At 29.5% G+C, this 7,954-nt stretch overlaps 1 pseudogene; it reads left to right on the forward strand.

Moving 5' to 3' along the window:
• The first annotated feature begins 366 nt into the window (after nt 1-366).
• On the forward strand, nt 367-986 carry LOC150027286 (transcription factor MYB44-like; annotated as a pseudogene).
• Nucleotides 987-7,954: the final 6,968 nt, after the last annotated feature.

Here is a 7,954-nt window from a genome sequence, read left to right on the forward strand (position 1 = left end):
GAAGCCAACCCATCCTTCAAGTGGCGTGCACAATTCCAAGAGTTCCAACCACATAAGTTTCCTTTTCCTTTTCATCTTCTCCCTCCATACCCATTCCATATCAAACTCTAAAACATGTCTTTGTTGTTTCTTGTTATTTCAATCGGTAGAACTAGTTTGGTTTGTGTTTATGTTCGGTAGTTTGTCTTAGTTTGTTGTTCTTGTGGTTCTAATTGTGTTTGTTGAAGTTTCAATTAGTGCAATTGTCTCCTATCATTGTTTCTTTCGGTTCATGTGTTTAAAAATGGGTTTCTTTGTGAGTTTGGCTTGGTTCTTGTGTTCTTGAATAGTTATTGAAAGGGTAAAGAATCTTGATCCAATTCTAAATGTGCCTATTCATATTTCAACTCATGTTGTGTTCATATCACCCAGTTGCTTCAGGGCAGAATAGACAACAGAATCAAGAACCACTAGAACTCCACGTTGAAGCCCAAGTGCACCTCAATAATGATGGATGACCACCTTCCTCCGCTTAAGAGATCCATCAGAGTCGATGTGACCATCCCCATCTCCATCGACCTCTACATCAACCATCTCACACATGTCTTACATCTCGTGCCTAGAACCGTCGCTATTCTACCTCCCTATGAACTACCTCCTCCTCCTCCAATGAACCTCCAATTTCCCTTTCACTGTCCTTCCCCGGTGTGGAATCTTCCAAGGTCTTCAATCGTGTAACTGACCCAACCATCCCATACCGCCACCACAACACTTGAATACCATGCCTTTGCTTCCAATGATGGCTGCTCTAGTGGCGGTGATGTCGCAATTAAATCCATCGAGGTTGGGGGCTTTCAAGCTAAATGTGGATACAGGTAGTGAGAGGTGTCACTGCAGCTGACGACGTCGAAGATCAAGCAGCAAAGCATGAGGAAGTGGCCGCTTGCGGAGGAAGATGGTTAGGATTTGGAGAGATGGGAGAAAATAGTGATTAGGGTTAAGGGTGATGATGAAACTCTGATGTGAAGACATATGTGCATAACAGTGTCACTCACACTTGCCACATCATCATTAGTTAACATTGTTTATCTGAATTTAACATAAAGGATCAAATTGTATACTTTTTAACAAACCTTGTGACCAAATTGTTTTTTTTAAAAAAACCATTGTAGCAAATTGAATATTGACCCTAAATGTAGGGACCAAAAAGGTAATTAAACCTAAAAATTGATAAGCTAGTTTCTAAGTTTTAATCTAACATTAGCTACCAATGTTTTAGTTACTAACTATTTCATATTCTAAATTAGTCTTTATAGTGACTAATTTAGAATCTAAAGTAATTAGTAGCTAAAACCTTGGTAGCTAATGTTAGATAGCATTTAGAAACTAGTTTATAAATTTTTATTAATAATAGAAACTACTATAGATACAAATAATTTTTTAATTTATAAAATTGTATCTAACTTAGTTAATATAGTAACTAATTATTTGATTTCTATTTAATTATTTTTTGTAGTGTGCAAAAACTATAACCGTTGAGGTTTGAACATTTCTGGACTCAAAATAAATGCACTGTTTTAATTAATATTTATATAATTTGGTTTATTTGTGCCTTAACTATTATTTATGTTAATGTTGTGTTTTTAGAGTAAATGGTTTGAAAGAAGTCTCTACCTTTGTGAATGAGTCAAATATGCAAAAGTCTAAGTTGCTTCTTTGAATCAAAACAGAAAACAAAATTGAGGAGAAGAACGAGGAAATAAAAGCTACAATATCTAAAAAACAGAATTGGAAGTATTGTTGATAGGTGTTTGACTTTCATCAAAATAGTATTGTTGACAATATGGTTGTTGTTGAGATTGCTCACAATATGGATTATAATGTTGATGTTGTTGAAAATATGACTCGCATTGTTGTAGAAGTTGCTCATAAAATTGTGAAGGTTGTTGCAAATATGGCTCATAATGCATATCATAATTGTAAATTTCTTCAACCAATTATCGTTCCATTTTTTAATTGAAAACGAATCTATTTTATGGACACCGACACCTATTAGACGTCTCAGAGTAAACTGTTTTTTTAATTGAAAAGCAAACCAAGTAAACTTCCAGGAAAGAGAGGTGAGTCACATGTGGACTAACTTAAAAACCAAGTCTTTCCTAGCCAAACCCTTCCCGAATTGCTTTCAATTTAAGAAAGAATCAAAGAGTAGCAACTGAAGTGTCTACCCTAAATGCAAAATCCTATATAAAAAAAACTCATTTAAATGCTATACTTAATGCTTAAAAAATGAGAAGGAAAAAATGCAAAAATAAATAAAATATAGAAAATAAAAATAAACAATATAAATAAAAATAAAAACAGAAAAAAATAAAAATGACAGAAAAAAATTAAAAATAGAATATATATAAAATAAAGGAAAGCAAAATAAGATTAAGATAAAAGATATAAAGAAATAAAATAAAAACAAAATAAAGATAAGAGATATAAGGAGATAAAATAAAATAAAACAAATCAAAACAAGATAAAGATAAGAGATATTAGGAGGTAAAATAAAATAAGAAAAAGAATATCTTGAATATTAGATTTTTTTAGTTTTTTTAGGCTATACTAAATAAATAAAAACTAATAAGAAGAAAACACAAGTTAAATATGCAGATAAAAAAAACCCTGATAACTAAAATCAAATTGGATTTCCTAAAAACGGTGCCAAATTTGATAGCTATTTGTACTAGCCAAACCTCAGACATCGGCTGAAGAAGAGGTCGACATCAGACCTCGGTGGTCCGACAATAATAATGGGCCATGTAAGTTGGGCCCCACAAATAGTATGAGTTAACATGAGTTAACACCCAGATACAAGAGAGATCCAAGTCATGAGAGGATTCATGCATGTGGTGTGTATAACATGTTCAGGTCTAACACAAGTAAATAACCCTTGGAGGCACTAAGGCCTGTTAGGGTTAGGGTTTCCAAGGGTAAACTGCATGCTTGTCACGTGAATACTTAGGGCACCCATAGAACAGATGGCCCCTTAACGTTGGTACATGAGTTGATACCCTGACGACCATACTGTTAGAGATTTTGCACTCCAAAAGAGGCAAGTCTTGTGTCGCAGCTGCGCTAAGCTTGTGCAACGCATCATAGGATGCCTCACCAGTAACCCTAATTCCACTAAAGAAAAGATTCTCGTGGGACAGGGAGTTGACCTAGTTACAACCTATATAAAGGGTGGTAACGTTTCTAAGACTAAAACTGCTTTACATACTTTATTATTTCTTAGCCCAGTACTGACTTGATCGTCGAAGTGCAATCAACAGGTAGGACCCCTCTATTTCAACGGAGCCACTTTCAGCTACCCAAGGAGAGAGCGGAAACCACCAGGAGATAGGAGGAGCCACCATCTGCCTTTGAAGTCAACAACGACTAAGCCAACCAGCGAGAACACTATTGTTTAGCAGTCAAATTAAATATGATTCTAACGTAGACCTGTCTACCGCTAGAAAGATGATAATATAATCGTGGTCAGGTGACCCTAAGTTGTCTCCCAACGAATCCAATAGTGAAATTAATGGATCGATGTTTAGAATCTATCTGCAAGTAATAAAAGTTAGCAATAACAATAAAGATAAAAGAGGTTGAGATAATTGTACAGAAAATATAAAAGAGATTAGAACAACAAATAAAAAGCGGTTGATCCCAAGTTCTTCCACCATTGAATTCTTCACAGGTTCTCTAAAGATTAATCTTTTCTCAATCCTCCAACAGAGCTAAACCAGATTGAACATGTATCAATCTAATTCAACTGAAGCTCACCAGTAAAGCATGCGTCTACTGGTTTAATAAATACCCACTTTGTTTCATGTGTATACTCCATGGGAATGCTTATCTCCTCTCTCTTGAATCATGTGCCCAAGAAATTAAGTAGAGCAATGCGAACTAACTAAGAAACCAAAGTTTAAGATAAGGAAGACTCTTAAGCATGCATTCTAGTACAACCTCTCACAAGGGATTAGAATATTAAAACAACTGCCATAGAGAATTGAAAAACAAAATTTTTATTGACTAAAACCTCATAACTCAATGGGAAATTACAAAGGAATCAACCAAAAAGGTTTAGCCTTCCATGCGGAGGCAAAACAAAAGAATTACAAAGAAGAAAATAAACTAAAAAAACCCTATGAAGCTCCCCTTTTCTCATTGATGCTTGTGTTCTTTTATAGGTTTTTCTGCTCCAAGGATCTTGGGAAAATATTGTAGTTTAGATTTGGTTAACAGTTTCCAACTTTCCATAATTCTTGTATTTTGCAGAAGATTTGCTTCAAATTCTGTTTTTGAGATATTGTAGCTTTTATTTCCTTCTTCTTCTCCTCAAATTTTGTTTTCTGTTTTGATTCAAAGAAGTAACTTGGACTTTTGCCTATTCACAAAGGTAGAGACTTCTTTCAGACCATTTACTCTAAATACACAAAATTAACATAAATGATAGTTAAGGCCTAAATAAACCCAATTTTATGAATATTAATTAAAACAATAGATTTATTTATTGTTATAGTCCAATAATCTATGATTAAAACTATTGAGTGTAAATAAACATATGCTCATCAAATACCCCCACACTTATCCTTTTGCACTTTACGACAAAACACTCTAAGGTTTAAAAAGAAAATAAAAGATAAAAATAATGCAAATAACAAATAGCAGATTCTAAGAACACATAATGACAAACATGATATTTTAAGAAATCAAGGAATCAAGAAAAATGTGAATGGAAAATTCCTATATTTTAATATACAAGCAGGTAATTGAAAATTAAATGTTGAATCAAAATTGACAGAACTTCGCTAGACACTCTCCAACTCTCAAGTGTTTAGGGTTTGTATTTACACTCAACACTCATGCAGACAGACACTACCATATGCTTAGAAAGACTCTAATATTCACAACAATTGAAAAACATGCAATTAGAGATTAAGAGGACTTTATAAGGGATGTAATGAGGCTAAGGTAAAGAAAGGTAAACTAGGCTTAAAAACCATAGAAAAACAAAGAAGTAATGGAGGATAAGTCATAAAAACAAGTGTAAGTATCATGATAATTCAACTTCTTTTTTTATTTCAAGATATCATTTTTTTCCATATATATATTAGACCACCAATCCAATGTATTACCTATATATAAGTGATAGAAAAAACAAAATCTAAACACATTAGATAAAAAAAACTTACTCAAAAACAAAATCTTTTATGTTTAAATTGTCATGAACTCTAATATATATATATATATATATATATATAACTTCTTATTTGAGAAAATATGAGAAATGATTTTAAAATTAAAAAAATGATAAAAATAGTAAAATTTTATAAATGAAACTAATAGTTACAAATTTAATATATATATAACTTAAAATTTTAATTTATATTTTTTTTCAAAATCACCCCGTGATCTTTCATAATTACTTGAAATATGAGAATGTGAAAATAATAAAAAAAACATTATATTTGTGATTTTTTTATATAAGTAAAAATTGCAGCCATTTCATATTTTTTAATTAAAATTTGAACAAAAAATAAAATTCATCACAATTACTTAAAAAAACTAAAATTGTGAAGAATTAAACATTAAGAAATAAAATTGTAAAAAGAATTAGTGAAAAATATTACAAATTTTATAAAATATGGTGCAACTTCCATTGAGCAGAAAAACAGTGTAAATCCCTGAACCCATCAATTACACTCACCCACTTTCCACCATGCATACCAATGCAATATGTATACCCGTTACCCACCCCACCTAATCATTCCAACTAACTATATCGTAAATTTATTTTCATTATTTAACTTATAAAATTATTTTCCTACTTTTTAAAAAATATCTTTTAACAAAAACGTGAGCCTCGAAATTAAACATATGTGAAAATGTTGGTAAAGCCACGTCACTATTTTTCTTCTCTTTTCTCAATATTTTCGACTTCAAATATTAGAAGCGAATCTTTCAAATATTTGAAAGATTGAAACATTTTTTAATCCGAGAAAAAAATCATATTCATCTAAAATTTTAAAAAATAAATAAATATTTAAAAATTATTACACACTACTACTTGTTTAATGATGTATCCGACTATTCTTAGACCATGGAGATATAACTATATTAAATTTATCGAATTGAGTTATATATATATATATATATATATATATATACATATATATATACATATATATATATACATATATATATACATATATATATATACATATATATATATACTAACAACATTGAGTTAATACTCAATAATTATATCTTCTATGAAACTATAGTAACCAATCAATTATATATTTCGTTTATTTTTAATTATTTTGTAAATATTTTTGTTTAAGAGATTCAATAGTTTATAAATTTAAATTAATCTCACATGAGATATTCATTCAACAAATTTGTTTAAATTTTGGAAAACTTTTTGTATTCTTTCAATCTTTATCAAAATTTTAGTGAACTCTACTTAGTTTAGTTTATTAAAATGTTAAAAAATTTATAATCAAATTAGATTCTTAAGAAAACTTTTTTTTTCTTTTAGAAATGTATTTTAAGTCTAATTCTTAAGATTTAAAATATGTCAATTTGTGTATGATGAGATTATATATTTATGAATAGTCTCGTAATAGATGGTCAGATAAATTCAACAAACTATTGAAAAAAAATAAACTTTAAATAACTATGATATCATTTTAAAAAATAAAATTTAAATATAACTTAACCTTATAAAAAAGATACATAAGACAAAATTTACACCTATTTATATATTATTAAATATTTTTATCTCAGATCAAAATTTTTAACATTTTAAAATTAAAAGATAAACACATAAAAATAGATAATAAATTTAATTTTTGTAAACACTCACTAAAAGTAACTTGCACATCACAAATAATGTAATTAATAAAAAGAAATATCTAAATCACTTTATTTCCCAGATAAAAAACACTATTTAAACAAAGTTTGGAGTAAAAGACGAAAATAAGATTTAAAATTTGATGAAAAACAGAAATATATTTAAATCTTAAAAAATGAAGAAAACTAGTGCATGTGGGTTTGAATAAGAAAAGTTATTTTCTTTCTTGTGGTGTGAGAAAGAATCCCTTAGATCCTGCTTTTTGTCCAAACGTGTCTGTATCCACTGAACCGGTTCATATGCATAACCGGATCCGAATTCAAAATGCTGACGTTGGTGACGTGTCCCTTATCAGTGGGTGAATGGATCTGGTGTGGTAGGGTCCACGCTGAGCATTGGTCAACGGTCAACATGCTTTTCTTAAGATTGCATGGTTTTATGTGCACTTGGCCGAAAGGTGAGTGAAATGACACTTATATCCTTCCTTTCTACGTGAGTATGTTTTCTATTTTTTTTAAATTGATTATTTCAAAATTGAATATTTATTTTAAAATATATAATATTTACCTCTATTAAACCATTTCTCTATAAATTTTTATTTTTTTTTATTTTCAAACACTTTTGGGTTTTTCTTATCATCTTGGAAATGAATGAATGTGATTTGTTGCCTATATAATAGTTTTGTCATCTTCTCTTTGTCTCTATGAAATAAATACTCTCATTCAGTTCGATTCCCTTAACACTTGTTCCAATAAATAAATATATAATACTAGCTTCATTCATTTCTTTTGTAAAGGATAAATAAACAAAAACTAAATTATAATATTTAAAGAAGAACCAGATAAAATAGTATAGTATTGTATAACTTCTTTTTATACTTTTATACTTTTATGACAAATTATAACTTCATTTTTCTAAAATAATTTTTAATTATTGATAGAAGATATCCTTATTATACAAAATAATAATAATAATGAAATCTCCTTGCCTAATAAATCTCAATAATTATCCGAAAACAATTAATTACAACGAAAAATAAAAATTTAGAGAAAAGAAAGACAAACATAGAATCAATGATAACCT

This window comes from Phaseolus vulgaris, chromosome 6 (genome assembly GCF_051622355.1).
Source record: "Phaseolus vulgaris cultivar YP4 chromosome 6, ASM5162235v1, whole genome shotgun sequence".
Lineage (NCBI taxonomy): Eukaryota > Viridiplantae > Streptophyta > Magnoliopsida > Fabales > Fabaceae > Phaseolus > Phaseolus vulgaris.